Source organism: Ranitomeya imitator, chromosome 1 (genome assembly GCF_032444005.1).
Source record: "Ranitomeya imitator isolate aRanImi1 chromosome 1, aRanImi1.pri, whole genome shotgun sequence".
Lineage (NCBI taxonomy): Eukaryota > Metazoa > Chordata > Amphibia > Anura > Dendrobatidae > Ranitomeya > Ranitomeya imitator.
In genome coordinates, this window is record NC_091282.1 from 828,835,303 (window position 1) to 828,855,259 (window position 19,957).

The following is a 19,957-nucleotide window of genomic DNA, read 5'->3' on the forward strand; positions in this document are numbered from 1 at the left end:
GTCTGGGAATCCCTGGTACCGTTGACGTGCTTTTTGTTTTTATCAAAGCTTACCCTTACGATTTTTTTCCGCTTGAGAAGACCCGCACTGGTGCTAACTATATGTCAACGGTCACTCTAAGCTGAATGTGCCTGCCCTCGTCAGATCGCAAATGCAAAGCAGCTTGAGGCTGGGCAAGTACCAGCATGGGAGACTGGCTGGGAATCCCTGGTACCGTTAACGTGCTTTTTGTTTTTATCAAAGCTTACCCTTACGATTTTTTGCCGCTTGAAAAGACCCGCACTGGTGCTAACTATCTGTCTACGGTCACTCTAAGCTGAATGTGCCTGTCCTCGTCAGATCGCAAATGCAAAGCAGCTTGAGGCTGGGCAAGTACCAGCAAGGGAGACTGGCTGGGAATCCCTGGTACCGTTGACGTGCTTTTTGTTTTTATCAAAGCTTACCCTTACAATTTTTTGCCGCTTGAAAAGACCCAAATTTGTGCTACAGACCTATCTGTCAATTACTTCTTTATGCTGAATGGGCCTGCCCTCGTCAGATCGCAAATGCTGAGCTACTTGAGGCTGGGCAAGTACCAGCATGGGAGACTGGCTGGGAATTCCTGGTACCGTTGACATGCTTTTTAGTTTTCATCAAAGCTTTGTATTACGATTCTCTTCCTCTTGAAAAAACTTGCGGAGTTGCTAACAATCCATCAATGGCCGCACTAAGCTCAATGTTCCTGCCTTCGTCAGATCACAAATGCAAAGTAGCTTGAGGCTGGGCAAGTATCAGCTTGGTAGACTGGCAGGGAATCCCTGGCACGGTTCCCACATTGTTTTGTTTTTATCAAAGCTTACACTTACGATTTTTTCCGCTTGAAAAGACCCGTACAGGTGCTAACTGTCTGTCAATGGCCACTCTAAGCTGAATGTGCCTGCCCTCGTCAGATCGCAAATGCAAAGCAGCTTGAGGCTGGGCAAGTACCAGCATGGGAGACTGGCTGGGAATCCCTGGTGCCATTGACGTTTCTTTTTTTTTCATCAAAGCTTACCCTTACGATTCTATTCCTCTTGAAAAAACTTGCGGAGTTGCTAACAATCCATTAATGGCCGCACTAAGCTCAATGTTCCTGCCTTCGTCAGATCATAAATGCAAAGTAGCTTTAGGCTGGGCAAGTACCAGCATGGGAGACTGGCTGGGAATCCCTGGTACCGTTGACGTGCTTTTTGTTTTTATCAAAGCTTACCCTTACGATTTTTTTCCGCTTGAAAAGACCCGCACTGGTGCTAACTATCTGTCAACGGTCACTCTAAGCTGAATGTGCCTGCCCTCGTCAGATCGCAAATGCAAAGCAGCTTGAGGCTGGGCAAGTACCAGCATGGGAGACTGGCTGGGAATCCCTGGTACCGTTGACGTGCTTTTTGTTTTTATCAAAGCTTACCCTTACGATTTTTTTCCGCTTGAAAAGACCCGCACTGGTGCTAACTATCTGTCAACGGTCACTCTAAGCTGAATGTGCCTGCCCTCGTCAGATCGCAAATGCAAAGCAGCTTGAGGCTGGGCAAGTACCAGCATGGGAGACTGGCTGGGAATCCCTGGTACCGTTGACGTGCTTTTTGTTTTTATCAAAGCTTACCCTTACGATTTTTTTCCGCTTGAAAAGACCCGCACTGGTGCTAACTATCTGTCAACGGTCACTCTAAGCTGAATGTGCCTGCCCTCGTCAGATCGCAAATGCAAAGCAGCTTGAGGCTGGGCAAGTACCAGCATGGGAGACTGGCTGGGAATCCCTGGTACCGTTGACGTGCTTTTTGTTTTTATCAAAGCTTACCCTTACGATTTTTTTCCGCTTGAAAAGACCCGCACTGGTGCTAACTATCTATCAACGGTCACTCTAAGCTGAATGTGCCTGCCCTCGTCAGATCGCAAATGCAAAGCAGCTTGAGGCTGGGCAAGTACCAGCATGGGAGACTGGCTGGGAATCCCTGGTACCGTTGACGTGCTTTTTGTTTTTATCAAAGCTTACACTTACGATTTTTTGCCGCTTGAAAAGACCCGCACTGGTGCTAACTATCTGTCAATGGTCACTCTAAGCTGAATGTGCCTGTCCTCGTCAGATCACAAATGCAAAGCAGCTTGAGGCTGGGCAAGTACCAGCAAGGGAGACTGGCTGGGAATCCCTGGTACCATTGACGTGCTTTTTGTTTTTATCAAAGCTTACCCTTACAATTTTTTGCCGCTTGAAAAGACCCAAATTTGTGCTACAGACCTATCTGTCAATTACTTCTTTATGCTGAATGGGCCTGCCCTCGTCAGATCGCAAATGCTGAGCTACTTGAGGCTGGGCAAGTACCAGCATGGGAGACTGGCTGGGAATTCCTGGTACCGTTGACATGCTTTTTAGTTTTCATCAAAGCTTTGTATTACGATTCTCTTCCTCTTGAAAAAACTTGCGGAGTTGCTAACAATCCATCAATGGCCGCACTAAGCTCAATGTTCCTGCCTTCGTCAGATCACAAATGCAAAGTAGCTTGAGGCTGGGCAAGTATCAGCTTGGTAGACTGGCAGGGAATCCCTGGCACGGTTCCCACATTGTTTTGTTTTTATCAAAGCTTACACTTACGATTTTTTCCGCTTGAAAAGACCCGCACAGGTGCTAACTGTCTGTCAATGGCCACTCTAAGCTGAATGTGCCTGCCCTCGTCAGATCGCAAATGCAAAGCAGCTTGAGGCTGGGCAAGTACCAGCATGGGAGACTGGCTGGGAATCCCTGGTGCCATTGACGTTACTTTTTTTTTCATCAAAGCTTACCCTTACGATTCTATTCCTCTTGAAAAGGCCCGCAGAGTTGCTCACTATCTGTCAATGGCCACTCTAAGCTGAATGTGCCTGCTCTCGTCAGATCGCAAATGCTAAGCAGCTTGAGGCTGGGCAAGTACCAGCGTGGGAGACTGGCTGGGAATCCCTGGTGCCGTTGACGTGCTTTTTGTTTTTATCAAAGCTTACCCTTACGATTTTTTTCCGCTTGAAAAGACCCGCACTGGTGCTAACTATCTGTCAATGGTCACTCTAAGCTGAATGTTTCTGCCCTCGTCAGATCGCAAATGCAAAGCAGCTTGAGGCTGGGCAAGTACCAGCATGGGAGACTAGCTGGGAATCCCTGGTACCGTTGACGTGCTTTTTGTTTTTATCAAAGCTTACCCTTACGATTTTTTTCCGCTTGAAAAGACCCGCACTGGTGCTAACTATCTGTCAATGGTCACTCTAAGCTGAATGTACCTGCCCTCGTCAGATCGCAAATGCAAAGCAGCTTGAGGCTGGCTGGGAATCCCTGGTACCGTTGACGTGCTTTTTGTTTTTATCAAAGCTTACCCTTACGATTTTTTTCCGCTTGAAAAGACCCGCACTGGTGCTAACTCTCTGTCAGTGGTCACTCTAAGCTGAATGTACCTGCCCTCGTCAGATCGCAAATGCAAAGCAGCTTGAGGCTGGGCAAGTACCAGCATGGGAGACTGGCTGGGAATCCCTGGTACCGTTGACGTGCTTTTTGTTTTTATCAAAGCTTACCCTTACGATTTTTTTTCCGCTTGAAAAGACCCGCACTGGTGCTAACTATCTGTCAATGGTCACTCTAAGCTGAATGTGCCTGCCCTCGTCAGATCGCAAATGCAAAGCAGCTTGAGGCTGGGCAAGTACCAGCATGGGAGACTGGCTGGGAATCCCTGGTACCGTTAACGTGCTTTTTGTTTTTATCAAAGCTTACCCTTACGATTTTTTGCCGCTTGAAAAGACCCGCACTGGTGCTAACTATCTGTCTACGGTTACTCTAAGCTGAATGTGCCTGTCCTCGTCAGATCGCAAATGCAAAGCAGCTTGAGGCTGGGCAAGTACCAGCAAGGGAGACTGGCTGGGAATCCCTGGTACCGTTGACGTGCTTTTTGTTTTTATCAAAGCTTACCCTTACAATTTTTTGCCGCTTGAAAAGACCCAAATTTGTGCTACAGACCTATCTGTCAATTACTTCTTTATGCTGAATGGGCCTGCCCTCGTCAGATCGCAAATGCTGAGCTACTTGAGGCTGGGCAAGTACCAGCATGGGAGACTGGCTGGGAATTCCTGGTACCGTTGACATGCTTTTTAGTTTTCATCAAAGCTTTGTATTACGATTCTCTTCCTCGTGAAAAAACTTGCGGAGTTGCTAACAATCCATCAATGGCCGCACTAAGCTCAATGTTCCTGCCTTCGTCATATCACAAATGCAAAGTAGCTTGAGGCTGGGCAAGTATCAGCTTGGTAGACTGGCAGGGAATCCCTGGCACGGTTCCCACATTGTTTTGTTTTTATCAAAGCTTACACTTACGATTTTTTCTGCTTGAAAAGACCCGTACAGGTGCTAACTGTTTGTCAATGGCCACTCTAAGCTGAATGTGCCTGCCCTCGTCAGATCGCAAATGCAAAGCAGCTTGAGGCTGGGCAAGTACCAGCATGGGAGACTGGCTGGGAATCCCTGGTGCCATTGACGTTTCTTTCTTTTTCATCAAAGCTTACCCTTACGATTCTATTCCTCTTGAAAAAACTTGCGGAGTTGCTAACAATCCATCAATGGCCGCACTAAGCTCAATGTTCCTGCCTTCGTCAGATCATAAATGCAAAGTAGCTTGAGGCTGGGCAAGTATCAGCTTGGTTGTCTGGCAGGGAATCCCTGGCACGGTTCCCACATTGTTTTGTTTTAATCAAAGCTTACACTTACGATTTTTTCCGCTTGAAAAGACCCGCACAGGTGCTAACTGTCTGTCAATGGCCACTCTAAGCTGAATGTGCCTGCCCTCGTCAGATCGCAAATGCAAAGCAGTTTGAGGCTGGGCAAGTACCAGCATGGGAGACTGGCTGGGAATCCCTGGTGCCATTGACGTTTCTTTTTTTTTCATCAAAGCTTACCCTTACGATTCTATTCCTCTTGAAAAGGCCCGCAGAGTTGCTCACTATCTGTCAATACCCACTCTAAGCTGAATGTTCCTGCTCTCGTCAGATCACAAATGCTAAGCAGCTTGAGGCTGGGCAGATACCAGCATGGGAGACTGGCTGGGAATCCCTGGTACCGCTGACGTGCTTTTTGTTTTTATCAAAGCTTACCCTTACGATTTTTTTCCGCTTGAAAAGACCCGCACTGGTGCTAACTATCTGTCAATGGTCACTCTAAGCTGAATGTGCCTGTCCTCGTCAGATTGCAAATGCAAAGCAGCTTGAGGCTGGGCAAGTACCAGCATGGGAGACTGGCTGGGAATCCCTGGTACCGTTGACGTGCTTTTTGTTTTTATCAAAGCTTACCCTTACGATTTTTTTCCGCTTGAAAAGACCCGCACTGGTGCTAACTATCTGTCAACGGTCACTCTAAGCTGGATGTGCCTGCCCTCGTCAGATCGCAAATGCAAAGCAGCTTGAGTCTGGGCGAGTACCAGCATGGGAGACTGGCTGGGAATCCCTGGTACCGTTGACGTGCTTTTTGTTTTTATCAAAGCTTACCCTTACGATTTTTTTCCGCTTGAAAAGACCCGCACTGGTGCTAACTATCTGTCAACGGTCACTCTAAGCTGAATGTGCCTGCCCTCGTCAGATCGCAAATGCAAAGCAGCTTGAGGCTGGGCAAGTACCAGCATGGGAGACTGGCTGGGAATCCCTGGTACCGTTGACGTGCTTTTTGTTTTTATCAAAGCTTACCCTTACGATTTTTTTCCGCTTGAAAAGACCCGCACTGGTGCTAACTATCTGTCAACGGTCACTCTAAGCTGAATGTGCCTGCCCTCGTCAGATCGCAAATGCAAAGCAGCTTGAGGCTGGGCAAGTACCAGCATGGGAGACTGGCTGGGAATCCCTGGTACCGTTGACGTGCTTTTTGTTTTTATCAAAGCTTACCCTTACGATTTTTTTCCGCTTGAAAAGACCCGCACTGGTGCTAACTATCTATCAACGGTCACTCTAAGCTGAATGTGCCTGCCCTCGTCAGATCGCAAATGCAAAGCAGCTTGAGGCTGGGCAAGTACCAGCATGGGAGACTGGCTGGGAATCCCTGGTACCGTTGACGTGCTTTTTGTTTTTATCAAAGCTTACCCTTACGATTTTTTTCCGCTTGAAAAGACCCGCACTGGTGCTAACTATCTGTCAACGGTCACTATAAGCTGAATGTGCCTGCCCTCGTCAGATCGCAAATGCAAAGCAGCTTGAGGCTGGGCAAGTACCAGCAAGGGAGACTGGCTGGGAATCCCTGGTACCGTTGACGTGCTTTTTGTTTTTATCAAAGCTTACCGTTACAATTTTTTGCCGCTTGAAAAGACCCAAATTTGTGCTACAGACCTATCTGTCAATTACTTCTTTATGCTGAATGGGCCTGCCCTCGTCAGATCGCAAATGCTGAGCTACTTGAGGCTGGGCAAGTACCAGCATGGGAGACTGGCTGGGAATTCCTGATACCGTTGACATGCTTTTTAGTTTTCATCAAAGCTTTGTATTACGATTCTCTTCCTCTTGAAAAAACTTGCGGAGTTGCTAACAATCCATCAATGGCCGCACTAAGCTCAATGTTCCTGCCTTCGTCAGATCACAAATGCAAAGTAGCTTGAGGCTGGGCAAGTATCAGCTTGGTAGACTGGCAGGGAATCCCTGGCACGGTTCCCACATTGTTTTGTTTTTATCAAAGCTTACACTTACGATTTTTTCCGCTTGAAAAGACCCGCACAGGTGCTAACTGTCTGTCAATGGCCACTCTAAGCTGAATGTGCCTGCCCTCGTCAGATTGCAAATGCAAAGCAGCTTGAGGCTGGGCAAGTACCAGCATGGGAGACTGGCTGGGAATACCTGGTGCCATTGACGTTTCTTTTTTTTTCATCAAAGCTTACCCTTACGATTCTATTCCTCTTGAAAAGGCCCGCAGAGTTGCTCACTATCTGTTAATGGCCACTCTAAGCTGAATGTGCCTGCTCTCGTCAGATCGCAAATGCTAAGCAGCTTGAGGCTGGGCAAGTACCAGCATGGGAGACTGGCTGGGAATCCCTGGTACCGCTGACGTGCTTTTTGTTTTTATCAAAGCTTACCCTTACGATTTTTTTCCGCTTGAAAAGACCCGCACTGGTGCTAACTATCTGTCAACGGTCACTCTAAGCTGAATGTGCCTGCCCTCGTCAGATCGCAAATGCAAAGCAGCTTGAGGCTGGGCAAGTACCAGCATGGGAGACTGGCTGGGAATCCCTGGTACCGTTGACGTGCTTTTTGTTTTTATCAAAGCTTACCCTTACGATTTTTTTCCGCTTGAAAAGACCCGCACTGGTGCTAACTATCTGTCAACGGTCACTCTAAGCTGAATGTGCCTGCCCTCGTCAGATCGCAAATGCAAAGCAGCTTGAGGCTGGGCAAGTACCGGCATGGGAGACTGGCTGGGAATCCCTGGTACCGTTGACGTGCTTTTTGTTTTTATCAAAGCTTACCCTTACGATTTTTTTCCGCTTGAAAAGACCCGCACTGGTGCTAACTATCTGTCAACGGTCACTCTAAGCTGAATGTGCCTGCCCTCGTCAGATCGCAAATGCAAAGCAGCTTGAGGCTGGGCAAGTACCAGCATGGGAGACTGGCTGGGAATCCCTGGTACCGTTGAGGTGCTTTTTGTTTTTATCAAAGCTTACCCTTACGATTTTTTTCCGCTTGAAAAGACCCGCACTGGTGCTAACTATCTGTCAACGGTCACTCTAAGCTGAATGTGCCTGCCCTCGTCAGATCGCAAATGCAAAGCAGCTTGAGGCTGGGCAAGTACCAGCATGGGAGACTGGCTGGGAATCCCCGGTACCGTTAACGTGCTTTTTGTTTTTATCAAAGCTTACCCTTACAATTTTTTGCCGCTTGAAAAGACCCAAATTTGTGCTACAGACCTATCTGTCAATTATTTCTTTATGCTGAATGGGCCTGCCCTCGTCAGATCGCAAATGCTGTTAGTTTTCATCAAAGCTTTGTATTACGATTCTCTTCCTCTTGAAAAAACTTGCGGAGTTGCTAACAATCCATCAATGGCCGCACTACGCTCAATGTTCCTGCCTTCGTCAGATCACAAATGCAAAGTAGCTTGAGGCTGGGCAAGTATCAGCTTGGTAGACTGGCAGGGAATCCCTGGCACGGTTCCCACATTGTTTTGTTTTTATCAAAGCTTACACTTACGATTTTTTCCGCTTGAAAAGACCCGCACAGGTGCTAACTGTCTGTCAATGGCCACTCTAAGCTGAATGTGCCTGCCCTCGTCAGATCGCAAATGCAAAGCAGCTTGAGGCTGGGCAAGTACCAGCATGGGAGACTGGCTGGGAATCCCTGGTGCCATTGACGTTTCTTTTTTTTTCATCAAAGCTTACCCTTACGATTCTATTCCTCTTGAAAAGGCCCGCAGAGTTGCTCACTATCTGTCAATGGCCACTCTAAGCTGAATGTGCCTGCACTCGTCAGATCGCAAATGCTAAGCAGCTTGAGGCTGGGCAAGTACCAGCATGGGAGACTGGCTGGGAATCCCTGGTAACGCTGACGTGCTTTTTGTTTTTATCAAAGCTTACCCTTACGATTTTTTTCCGCTTGAAAAGACCCGCACTGGTGCTAACTATCTGTCAATGGTCACTCTAAGCTGAATGTGCCTGCCCTCGTCAGATCGCAAATGCAAAGCAGCTTGAGGCTGGGCAAGTACCAGCATGGGAGACTGGCTGGGAATCCCTGGTACCGTTGACGTGCTTTTTGTTTTTATCAAAGCTTACCCTTACGATTTTTTTCCGCTTGAAAAGACCCGCACTGGTGCTAACTATCTGTCAATGGTCACTCTAAGCTGAATGTGCCTGCCCTCGTCAGATCGCAAATGCAAAGCAGCTTGAGGCTGGGCAAGTACCAGCATGGGAGACTGGCTGGGAATCCCTGGTACCGTTGACGTGCTTTTTGTTTTTATCAAAGCTTACCATTACGATTTTTTTCCGCTTGAAAAGACCCGCACTGGTGCTAACTATCCATCAACGGTCACTCTAAGCTGAATGTGCCTGCCCTCGTCAGATCGCAAATGCAAAGCAGCTTGAGGCTGGGCAAGTACCAGCATGGGAGACTGGCTGGGAATCCCCGGTACCGTTAACGTGCTTTTTGTTTTTATCAAAGCTTACCCTTACAATTTTTTGCCGCTTGAAAAGACCCAAATTTGTGCTACAGACCTATCTGTCAATTATTTCTTTATGCTGAATGGGCCTGCCCTCGTCAGATCGCAAATGCTGAGCTACTTGATGCTGGGCAAGTACCAGCATGGGAGACTGGCTGGGAATTCCTGGTACCGTTGACATGCTTTTTAGCTTTCATCAAAGCTTTGTATTACGATTCTCTTCCTCTTGAAAAAACTTGCGGAGTTGCTAACAATCCATCAATGGCCGCACTAAGCTCAATGTTCCTGCCTTCGTCAGATCACAAATGCAAAGTAGCTTGAGGCTGGGCAAGTATCAGCTTGGTAGACTGGCAGGGAATCCCTGGCACGGTTCCCACATTGTTTTGTTTTTATCAAAGCTTACACTTACGATTTTTTCCGCTTGAAAAGACCCGCACAGGTGCTAACTGTCTGTCAATGGCCACTCTAAGCTGAATGTGCCTGCCCTCGTCAGATCGCAAATGCAAAGCAGCTTGAGGCTGGGCAAGTACCAGCATGGGAGACTGGCTGGGAATCCCTGGTGCCATTGAGGTTTCTTTTTTTTTCATCAAAGCTTACCCTTACGATTCTATTCCTCTTGAAAAGGCCCGCAGAGTTGCTTACTATCTGTCAATGGCCACTCTAAGCTGAATGTGCCTGCACTCGTCAGATCTCACATGCTAAGCAGCTTGAGGCTGGGCAAGTACCAGCATGGGAGACTGGCTGGGAATCCCTGGTAACGCTGACGTGCTTTTTGTTTTTATCAAAGCTTACCCTTACGATTTTTTTCCGCTTGAAAAGACCCGCACTGGTGCTAACTATCTGTCAATGGTCACTCTAAGCTGAATGTGCCTGCCCTCGTCAGATCGCAAATGCAAAGCAGCTTGAGGCTGGGCAAGTACCAGCATGGGAGACTGGCTGGGAATCCCTGGTACCGTTGACGTGCTTTTTGTTTTTATCAAAGCTTACCCTTACGATTTTTTTCCGCTTGAAAAGACCCGCACTGGTGCTAACTATCTGTCAACGGTCACTCTAAGCTGAATGTACCTGCCCTCGTCAGATCGCAAATGCAAAGCAGCTTGAGGCTGGGCAAGTACCAGCATGGGAGACTGGCTGGGAATCCCTGGTACCGTTGACGTGCTTTTTGTTTTTATCAAAGCTTACCCTTACGATTTTTTTCCGCTTGAAAAGACCCGCACTGGTGCTAACTATCTGTCAACGGTCACTCTAAGCTGAATGTGCCTGCCCTCGTCAGATCGCAAATGCAAAGCAGCTTGAGGCTGGGCAAGTACCAGCATGGGAGACTGGCTGGGAATCCCTGGTACCGTTGACGTGCTTTTTGTTTTTATCAAAGCTTACCCTTACGATTTTTTTCCGCTTGAAAAGACCCGCACTGGTGCTAACTATCTGTCAACGGTCACTCTAAGCTGAATGTGCCTTCCCTCGTCAGATCGCAAATGCAAAGCAGCTTGAGGCTGGGCAAGTACCAGCATGGGAGACTGGCTGGGAATCCCTGGTACCGTTAACGTGCTTTTTGTTTTTATCAAAGCTTACCCTTACGATTTTTTGCCGCTTGAAAAGACCCGCACTGGTGATAACTGTCTGTCAACGGTCACTCTAAGCTGAATGTGCCTGTCCTCATCAGATCGCAAATGCAAAGCAGCTTGAGGCTGGGCAAGTACCAGCATGGGAGACTGGCTGGGAATCCCTGGTACCGTTGACGTGCTTTTTGTTTATATCAAAGCTTACCCTTACGATTTTTTTCCGCTTGAAAAGACCCGCACTGGTACTAACTATCTGTCAACGGTCACTCTAAGCTGAATGTGCCTGCCCTCGTCAGATCGCAAATGCAAAGCAGCTTGAGGCTGGGCAAGTACCAGCATGGGAGACTGGCTGGGAATCCCCGGTACCGTTAACGTGCTTTTTGTTTTTATCAAAGCTTACCCTTACAATTTTTTGCCGCTTGAAAAGACCCAAATTTGTGCTACAGACCTATCTGTCATTTACTTCTTTATGCTGAATGGGCCTGCCCTCGTCAGATCGCAAATGCTGAGCTACTTGAGGCTGGGCAAGTACCAGCATGGGAGACTGGCTGGGAATCCCTGGTACCGTTAACGTGCTTTTTGTTTTTATCAAAGCTTACCCTTACGATTTTTTGCCGCTTGAAAAGACCCGCACTGGTGCTAACTATCTGTCAACGGTCACTCTAAGCTGAATGTGCCTGCCTTCGTCAGATCGCAAATGCAAAGCAGCTTGAGGCTGGGCAAGTACCAGCATGGGAGACTGTCTGGGAATCCCTGGTACAGTTGACGTGCTTTTTGTTTTTATCAAAGCTTACCCTTACGATTTTTTTCAGCTTGAAAAGATCCGCACTGGTGCTAACTATCTGTCAACGGTCACTCTAAGCTGAATGTGCCTGCCCTTGTCAGATCGCAAATGCAAAGCAGCTTGAGGCTGGGCAAGTACCAGCATGGGAGACTGGCTGGGAATCCCTGGTACCGTTAACGTGCTTTTTGTTTTTATCAAAGCTTACCCTTATGATTTTTTGCCGCTTGAAAAGACCCGCACTGGTGCTAACTATCTGTCAACGGTCACTCTAAGCTGAATGTGCCTGTCCTCGTCAGATCGCAAATGCAAAGCAGCTTGAGGCTGGGCAAGTACCAGCAAGGGAGACTGGCTGGGAATCCCTGGTACCGTTGACGTGCTTTTTGTTTTTATCAAAGCTTTCCCTTACAATTTTTTGCCGCTTGAAAAGACCCAAATTTGTGCTACACACCTATCTGTCAATTACTTCTTTATGCTGAATGGGCCTGCCCTCGTCAGATCGCAAATGCTGAGCTACTTGAGGCTGGGCAAGTACCAGCATGGGAGACTGGCTGGGAATTCCTGGTACCGTTGACATGCTTTTTAGCTTTCATCAAAGCTTTGTATTACGATTCTCTTCCTCTTGAAAAAACTTGCGGAGTTGCTAACAATCCATCAATGGCCGCACTAAGCTCAATGTTCCTGCCTTCGTCAGATCACAAATGCAAAGTAGCTTGAGGCTGGGCAAGTATCAGCTTGGTAGACTGGCAGGGAATCCCTGGCACGGTTCCCACATTGTTTTGTTTTTATCAAAGCTTACACTTACGATTTTTTCCGCTTGAAAAGACCCGCACAGGTGCTAACTGTCTGTCAATGGCCACTCTAAGCTGAATGTGCCTGCCCTCGTCAGATCGCAAATGCAAAGCAGCTTGAGGCTGGGCAAGTACCAGCATGGGAGACTGGCTTGGAATCCCTGGTGCCATTGATGTTTCTTTTTTTTTCATCAAAGCTTACCCTTACGATTCTATTCCTCTTGAAAAGGCCCGCAGAGTTGCTCACTATCTGTCAATGGCCACTCTAAGCTGAATGTGCCTGCTCTCGTCAGATCGCAAATGCTAAGCAGCTTGAGGCTGGGCAAGTACCAGCATGGGAGACTGGCTGGGAATCCCTGGTACCGCAGACGTGCTTTTTGTTTTTATCAAAGCTTACCCTTACGATTTTTTTCCGCTTGAAAAGACCCGCACTGGTGCTAACTATCTGTCAATGGTCACTCTAAGCTGAATGTGCCTGCCCTCGTCAGATCGCAAATGCAAAGCAGCTTGAGGCTGGGCAAGTACCAGCATGGGAGACTGGCTGGGAATCCCTGGTACCGTTGACGTGCTTATTGTTTTTATCAAAGCTTACCGTTACGATTTTTTTCCGCTTGAAAAGACCCGCACTGGTGCTAACTATCTGTCAATGGTCACTCTAAGCTGAATGTGCCTGCCCTCGTCAGATCGCAAATGCAAAGCAGCTTGAGGTTGGGCAAGTACCAGCATGGGAGACTGGCTGGGAATCTCTGGTACCGTTGACGTGCTTTTTGTTTTTATCAAAGCTTACCCTTACGATTTTTTTCCGCTTGAAAAGACCCGCACTGGTGCTAAATATCTGTCAACGGTCACTCTAAGCTGAATGTGCCTGCCCTCGTCAGATCGCAAATGCAAAGCAGCTTGAGGCTGGGCAAGTACCAGCATGGGAGACTGGCTGGGAATCCCTGGTACCGTTGACGTGCTTTTTGTTTTTATCAAAGCTTACCCTTACGATTTTTTTCCGCTTGAAAAGACCCGCACTGGTGCTAACTATCTGTCAACGGTCACTCTAAGCTGAATGTGCCTGCCCTCGTCAGATCGCAAATGCAAAGCAGCTTGAGGCTGGGCAAGTACCAGCATGGGAGACTGGCTGGGAATCCCTGGTACCGTTAACGTGCTTTTTGTTTTTATCAAAGCTTAACCTTACGATTTTTTTCCGCTTGAAAAGACCCGCACTGGTGCTAACTATCTGTCAACGGTCACTCTAAGCTGAATGTGCCTGCCTTCGTCAGATAGCAAATGCAAAGCAGCTTGAGGCTGGGCAAGTACCAGCATGGGAGACTGGCTGGGAATCCCTGGTACCGTTGACGTGCTTTTTGTTTTTATCAAAGCTTACCCTTACGATTTTTTTCCGCTTGAAAAGACCCGCACTGGTGCTAACTATCTGTCAACGGTCACTCTAAGCTGAATGTGCCTGCCCTCGTCAGATCGCAAATGCAAAGCAGCTTGAGGCTGGGCAAGTACCAGCATGGGAGACTGGCTGGGAATCCCTGGTACCGTTGATGTGCTTTTTGTTTTTATCAAAGCTTACCCTTACGATTTTTTTCCGCTTGAAAAGACCCGCACTGGTGCTAACTATCTGTCAACGGTCACTCTAAGCTGAATGTTCCTGCCCTCGTCAGATCGCAAATGCAAAGCAGCTTGAGGCTGGGCAAGTACCAGCATGGGAGACTGGCTGGGAATCCCTGGTACCGTTAACGTGCTTTTTGTTTTTATCAAAGCTTACCCTTACGCTTTTTTGCCACTTGAAAAGACCCGCACTGGTGCTAACTATCTGTCAACGGTCACTCTAAGCTGAATGTGCCTGTCCTCGTCAGATCGCAAATGCAAAGCAGCTTGAGGCTGGGCAAGTACCAGCAAGGGAGACTGGCTGGGAATCCCTGGTACCGTTGACGTGCTTTTTATTTTTATCAAAGCTTACCCTTACAATTTTTTGCCGCTTGAAAAGACCCAAATTTGTGCTACAGACCTATCTGTCAATTACTTCTTTATGCTGAATGGGCCTGCCCTCGTCAGATCGCAAATGCTGAGCTACTTGAAGCTGGGCAAGTACCAGCATGGGAGACTGGCTGGGAATTCCTGGTACCGTTGACATGCTTTTTAGCTTTCATCAAAGCTTTGTATTACGATTCTCTTCCTCTTGAAAAAACTTGCGGAGTTGCTAACAATCCATCAATGGCCGCACTAAGCTCAATGTTCCTGCCTTCGTCAGATCACAAATGCAAAGTAGCTTGAGGCTGGGCAAGTATCAGCTTGGTAGACTGGCAGGGAATCCCTGGCACGGTTCCCACATTGTTTTGTTTTTATCAAAGCTTACACTTACGATTTTTTCCCCTTGAAAAGACCCGCACAGGTGCTAACTGTCTGTCAATGGCCACTCTAAGCTGAATGTGCCTGCCCTCGTCAGATCGCAAATGCAAAGCAGCTTGAGGCTGGGCAAGTACCAGCATGGGAGACTGGCTGGGAATCCCTGGTGCCATTGACGTTTCTTTTTTTTTCATCAAAGCTTACCCTTACGATTCTATTCCTCTTGAAAAGGCCCGCAGAGTTGCTCACTATCTGTCAATGGCCACTCTAAGCTGAATGTGCCTGCTCTCGTCAGATTGCAAATGCTAAGCAGCTTGAGGCTGGGCAAGTACCAGCATGGGAGACTGGCTGGGAATCCCTGGTACCGCTGACGTGCTTTTTGTTTTTATCAAAGCTTACCCTTACGATTTTTTTCCGCTTGAAAAGACCCGCACTGGTGCTAACTATCTGTCAATGGTCACTCTAAGCTGAATGTGCCTGCCCTCGTCAGATCGCAAATGCAAAGCAGCTTGAGGCTGGGCAAGTACCAGCATGGGAGACTGGCTGGGAATCCCTGGTACCGTTGACGTGCTTTTTGTTTTTATCAAAGCTTACCCTTACGATTTTTTTCCGCTTGAAAAGACCCGCACTGGTGCTAACTATCTGTCAATGGTCACTCTAAGCTGAATGTGCCTGCCCTCATCAGATCGCAAATGCAAAGCAGCTTGAGGCTGGGCAAGTACCAGCATGGGAGACTGGCTGGGAATCCCTGGTACCGTTGACGTTCTTTTTGTTTTTATCAAAGCTTACCCTTACGATTTTTTTCCGCTTGAAAAGACCCGCACTGGTGCTAACTATCTGTCAACGGTCACTCTAAGCTGAATGTGCCTGCCATCGTTAGATCGCAAATGCAAAGCAGCTTGAGGCTGGGCAAGTACCAGCATGGGAGACTGGCTGGGAATCCCTGGTACCGTTGACGTGCTTTTTGTTTTTATCAAAGCTTACCCTTACGATTTTTTTCCGCTTGAAAAGACCCGCACTGGTGCTAGCTATCTGTCAACGGTCACTCTAAGCTGAATGTGCCTGCCATCGTTAGATCGCAAATGCAAAGCAGCTTGAGGCTGGGCAAGTACCAGCATGGGAGACTGGCTTGGAATCCCTGGTACCGTTAACGTGCTTTTTGTTTTTATCAAAGCTTACCCTTACAATTTTTTGCCGCTTGAAAAGACCCAAATTTGTGCTACAGACCTATCTGTCAATTACTTCTTTATGCTGAATGGGCCTGCCCTCGTCAGATCGCAAATGCTGAGCTACTTGAGGCTGGGCAAATACCAGCATGGGAGACTGGCTGGGAATTCCTGGTACCGTTGACATGCTTTTTAGTTTTCATCAAAGCTTTGTATTACGATTCTCTTCCTCTTGAAAAAACTTGCGGAGTTGCTAACAATCCATCAATGGCCGCACTAAGCTCAATGTTACTGCCTTCGTCAGATCACAAATGCAAAGTAGCTTGAGGCTGGGCAAGTATCAGCTTGGTAGACTGGCAGGGAATCCCTGGCACGGTTCCCACATTGTTTTGTTTTTATCAAAGCTTACACTTACGATTTTTTCCGCTTGAAAAGACCCGCACAGGTGCTAACTGTCTGTTAATGGCCACTCTAAGCTGAATGTGCCTGCCCACGTCAGATCGCAAATGCAAAGCAGCTTGAGGCTGGGCAAGTACCAGCATGGGAGACTGGCTGGGAATCCCTGGTACAGCTGACGTGCTTTTTGTTTTTATCAAAGCTTACCCTTACGATTTTTTTCCGCTTGAAAAGACCCGCACTGGTGCGAACTATCTGTCAATGGTCACTCTAAGCTGAATGTGCCTGCCCTCGTCAGATCGCAAATGCAAAGCAGCTTGAGGCTGGGCAAGTACCAGCATGGGAGACTGGCTGGGAATCCCTGGTACCGTTGATGTGCTTTTTGTTTTTATCAAAGCTTACCCTTACGATTTTTTTCCGCTTGAAAAGACCCGCACTGGTGCTAACTATCTGTCAACGGTCACTCTAAGCTGAATGTGCCTGCCCTCGTCAGATCGCAAATGCAAAGCAACTTGAGGCTGGGCAAGTACCAGCATGGGAGACTGGCTGGGAATCCCTGGTACCGTTGACGTGCTTTTTGTTTTTATCAAAGCTTACCCTTACGATTTTTTTCCGCTTGAAAAGACCCGCACTGGTGCTAACTATCTGTCAACGGTCACTCTAAGCAGAATGTGCCTGCCCTAGTCAGATTGCAAATGCAAAGCAGCTTGAGGCTGGGCAAGTACCAGCATGGGAGACTGGCTGGGAATCCCTGGTACCGTTGACGTGCTTTTTGTTTTTATCAAAGCTTACCCTTACGATTTTTTTCCGCTTGAAAAGACCCGCACTGGTGCTAACGATCTGTCAATGGTCACTCTAAGCTGAATGTGCCTGCCCTCGTCAGATCGCAAATGCAAAGCAGCTTGAGGCTGGGCAAGTACCAGCATGGGAGACTGGCTGGGAATTCCTGGTACCGTTGACATGCTTTTTAGTTTTCATCAAAGCTTTGTATTACGATTCTCTTCCTCTTGAAAAAACTTGCGGAGTTGCTAACAATCCATAAATGGCCGCACTAAGCTCAATGTTCCTGCCTTCGTCAGATCACAAATGCAAAGTAGCTTGAGGCTGGGCAAGTATCAGCTTGGTAGACTGGCAGGGAATCTCTGGCACGGTTCACACATTGTTTTGTTTTTATCAAAGCTTACACTTACGATTTTTTCCGCTTGAAAAGACCCGCACAGGTGCTAACTGTCTGTCAATGGCCACTCTAAGCTGAATGTGCCTTCCCTCGTCAGATCGCAAATGCAAAGCAGCTTGAGGCTGGGCAAGTACCAGCATGGGAGACTGGCTGGGAATCCCTGGTGCCATTGACGTTTCTTTTTTTTTCATCAAAGCTTACCCTTACGATTCTATTCCTCTTGAAAAGGCCCGCAGAGTTGCTCACTATCTGTCAATGGCCACTCTAAGCTGAATGTGCCTGCTCTCGTCAGATCGCAAATGCTAAGCAGCTTGAGGCTGGGCAAGTACCAGCATGGGAGACTGGCTGGGAATCCCTGGTACCGTTGACGTGCTTTTTGTTTTTATCAAAGCTTACCCTTACGATTTTTTTCCGCTTGAAAAGATCCGCACTGGTGCTAACTATCTGTCAACGGTCACTCTAAGCTGAATGTGCCTGCCCTCGTCAGATCGCAAATGCAAAGCAGCTTGAGGCTGGCTGGGAATCCCTGGTACCGTTGACGTGCTTTTTGTTTTTATCAAAGCTTACCCTTACGATTTTTTTCCGCTTGAAAAGACCCGCACTGGTGCTAACTATCTGTCAACGGTCACTCTAAGCTGAATGTGCCTGCCCTCGTCAGATTGCAAATGCAAAGCAGCTTGAGGCTGGGCAAGTACCAGCATGGGAGACTGGCTGGGAATCCCTGGTACCGTTAACGTGCTTTTTGTTTTTATCAAAGCTTACCCTTACAATTTTTTGCCGCTTGAAAAGACCCAAATTTGTGCTACAGACCTATCTGTCAATTACTTCTTTATGCTGAATGGGCCTGCCCTCGTCAGATCGCAAATGCTGAGCTACTTGAGGCTGGGCAAGTACCAGCATGGGAGACTGGCTGGGAATTCCTGGTACCGTTGACATGCTTTTTAGTTTTCATCAAAGCTTTGTATTACGATTCTCTTCCTCTTGAAAAAACTTGCGGAGTTGCTAACAATCCATCAATGGCCGCACTAAGCTCAATGTTCCTGCCTTCGTCAGATCACAAATGCAAAGTAGCTTGAGGCTGGGCAAGTATCAGCTTGGTAGACTGGCAGGGAATCCCTGGCACGGTTCCCACATTGTTTTGTTTTTATCAAAGCTTACAATTACGATTTTTTCCGCTTGAAAAGACCCGCACAGGTGCTAACTGTCTGTCAATGGCCACTCTAAGCTGAATGTGCCTGCCCTTGTCAGATCGCAAATGCAAAGCAGCTTGAGGCTGGGCAAGTACCTGCATGGGAGACTGGCTGGGAATCCCTGGTGCCATTGACATTTCTTTTTTTTTCATCAAAGCTTACCCTTACGATTCTATTCCTCTTGAAAAGGCCCGCAGAGTTGCTCACTATCTGTCAATGGCCACTCTAAGCTGAATGTGCCTGCTCTCGTCAGATTGCAAATGCTAAGCAGCTTGAGGCTGGGCAAGTACCAGCATGGGAGACTGGCTGGGAATCCCTGGTACCGTTGACGTGCTTTTTGTTTTTATCAAAGCTTACCCTTACGATTTTTTGCCGCTTGAAAAGACCCGCACTGGTGCTAACTATCTGTCAATGGTCACTCTAAGCTGAATGTGCCTGTCCTCGTCAGATCGCAAATGCAAAGCAGCTTGAGGCTGGGCAAGTACCAGCAAGGGAGACTGGCTGGGAATCCCTGGTACCGTTGACGTGCTTTTTGTTTTTATCAAAGCTTACCCTTACAATTTTTTGCCGCTTGAAAAGACCCAAATTTGTGCTACAGACCTATCTGTCAATTACTTCTTTATGCTGAATGGGCCTGCTCTCGTCAGATCACAAATGCTGAGCTACTTGAGGCTGGGCAAGTACCAGCATGGGAGACTGGCTGGGAATTCCTGGTACCGTTGACATGCTTTTTAGTTTTCATCAAAGCTTTGTATTACGATTCTCTTCCTCTTGAAAAAACTTGCGGAGTTGCTAACAATCCATCAATGGCCGCACTAAGCTCAATGTTCCTGCCTTCGTCAGATCACAAATGCAAAGTAGCTTGAGGCTGGGCAAGTATCAGCTTGGTAGACTGGCAGGGAATCCCTGGCACGGTTCCCACGTTGTTTTGTTTTTATCAAAGCTTACACTTACGATTTTTTCCGCTTGAAAAGACCCGCACAGGTGCTAACTGTCTGTCGATGGCCACTCTAAGCTGAATGTGCCTGCCCTCGTCAGATCGCAAATGCAAAGCAGCTTGAGGCTGGGCAAGTACCAGCATGGGAGACTGGCTGGGAATCCCTGGTGCCATTGACGTTTCTTTTTTTTTCATCAAAGCTTACCCTTACGATTCTATTCCTCTTGAAAAGGCCCGCAGAGTTGATAACTATCTGTTAATGGCCACTCTAAGCTGAATGTGCCTGCGTTTCGTCAGATCGCAAATGCTAAGCAGCTTGAGGCTGGGCAAGTATCAGCATGGGAGACTGGCTGGGAGTCCCTGGTACCGCTGACGTGCTCTTTGTTTTTATCAAAGCTTACCCTTACGATTTTTTTCCGCTTGAAAAGACCCGCACTGGTGCTAACGATCTGTCAATGGTCACTCTAAGCTG

General features: G+C 47.7%; 28 pseudogenes; all 28 read left to right on the top strand.

Annotated features, from left to right (window-relative positions):
* Window positions 1-888: 888 nt before the first annotated feature.
* On the top strand, window positions 889-1,007 carry LOC138658808 (5S ribosomal RNA; annotated as a pseudogene).
* A 271-nt stretch (window positions 1,008-1,278) lies between these two features.
* Window positions 1,279-1,397, top strand: LOC138659968 (5S ribosomal RNA; annotated as a pseudogene).
* Window positions 1,398-1,473: 76 nt separating this feature from the next.
* On the top strand, window positions 1,474-1,592 carry LOC138659969 (5S ribosomal RNA; annotated as a pseudogene).
* A 76-nt stretch (window positions 1,593-1,668) lies between these two features.
* LOC138659970 (5S ribosomal RNA) lies at window positions 1,669-1,787 on the top strand (annotated as a pseudogene).
* Window positions 1,788-2,648: 861 nt separating this feature from the next.
* Window positions 2,649-2,767, top strand: LOC138658810 (5S ribosomal RNA; annotated as a pseudogene).
* A 76-nt stretch (window positions 2,768-2,843) lies between these two features.
* LOC138658467 (5S ribosomal RNA) lies at window positions 2,844-2,962 on the top strand (annotated as a pseudogene).
* A 442-nt stretch (window positions 2,963-3,404) lies between these two features.
* On the top strand, window positions 3,405-3,523 carry LOC138659391 (5S ribosomal RNA; annotated as a pseudogene).
* Window positions 3,524-4,385: 862 nt separating this feature from the next.
* LOC138658811 (5S ribosomal RNA) lies at window positions 4,386-4,504 on the top strand (annotated as a pseudogene).
* Window positions 4,505-5,555: 1,051 nt separating this feature from the next.
* On the top strand, window positions 5,556-5,674 carry LOC138659971 (5S ribosomal RNA; annotated as a pseudogene).
* Window positions 5,675-5,750: 76 nt separating this feature from the next.
* Window positions 5,751-5,869, top strand: LOC138659972 (5S ribosomal RNA; annotated as a pseudogene).
* Window positions 5,870-7,120: 1,251 nt separating this feature from the next.
* Window positions 7,121-7,239, top strand: LOC138659973 (5S ribosomal RNA; annotated as a pseudogene).
* Window positions 7,240-7,315: 76 nt separating this feature from the next.
* On the top strand, window positions 7,316-7,434 carry LOC138658737 (5S ribosomal RNA; annotated as a pseudogene).
* A 790-nt stretch (window positions 7,435-8,224) lies between these two features.
* Window positions 8,225-8,343, top strand: LOC138658812 (5S ribosomal RNA; annotated as a pseudogene).
* Window positions 8,344-8,614: 271 nt separating this feature from the next.
* Window positions 8,615-8,733, top strand: LOC138659244 (5S ribosomal RNA; annotated as a pseudogene).
* A 76-nt stretch (window positions 8,734-8,809) lies between these two features.
* LOC138659246 (5S ribosomal RNA) lies at window positions 8,810-8,928 on the top strand (annotated as a pseudogene).
* A 1,056-nt stretch (window positions 8,929-9,984) lies between these two features.
* On the top strand, window positions 9,985-10,103 carry LOC138659247 (5S ribosomal RNA; annotated as a pseudogene).
* Window positions 10,104-10,179: 76 nt separating this feature from the next.
* LOC138659694 (5S ribosomal RNA) lies at window positions 10,180-10,298 on the top strand (annotated as a pseudogene).
* Window positions 10,299-10,374: 76 nt separating this feature from the next.
* On the top strand, window positions 10,375-10,493 carry LOC138659974 (5S ribosomal RNA; annotated as a pseudogene).
* Window positions 10,494-10,764: 271 nt separating this feature from the next.
* On the top strand, window positions 10,765-10,883 carry LOC138658748 (5S ribosomal RNA; annotated as a pseudogene).
* Window positions 10,884-12,723: 1,840 nt separating this feature from the next.
* On the top strand, window positions 12,724-12,842 carry LOC138659248 (5S ribosomal RNA; annotated as a pseudogene).
* Window positions 12,843-13,113: 271 nt separating this feature from the next.
* Window positions 13,114-13,232, top strand: LOC138659975 (5S ribosomal RNA; annotated as a pseudogene).
* A 466-nt stretch (window positions 13,233-13,698) lies between these two features.
* On the top strand, window positions 13,699-13,817 carry LOC138659650 (5S ribosomal RNA; annotated as a pseudogene).
* Window positions 13,818-14,678: 861 nt separating this feature from the next.
* Window positions 14,679-14,797, top strand: LOC138658814 (5S ribosomal RNA; annotated as a pseudogene).
* Window positions 14,798-15,068: 271 nt separating this feature from the next.
* On the top strand, window positions 15,069-15,187 carry LOC138659249 (5S ribosomal RNA; annotated as a pseudogene).
* A 76-nt stretch (window positions 15,188-15,263) lies between these two features.
* LOC138658736 (5S ribosomal RNA) lies at window positions 15,264-15,382 on the top strand (annotated as a pseudogene).
* Window positions 15,383-17,023: 1,641 nt separating this feature from the next.
* Window positions 17,024-17,142, top strand: LOC138658731 (5S ribosomal RNA; annotated as a pseudogene).
* Window positions 17,143-17,609: 467 nt separating this feature from the next.
* Window positions 17,610-17,728, top strand: LOC138660313 (5S ribosomal RNA; annotated as a pseudogene).
* Window positions 17,729-18,760: 1,032 nt separating this feature from the next.
* Window positions 18,761-18,879, top strand: LOC138658749 (5S ribosomal RNA; annotated as a pseudogene).
* The last annotated feature ends 1,078 nt before the right edge of the window (window positions 18,880-19,957 follow it).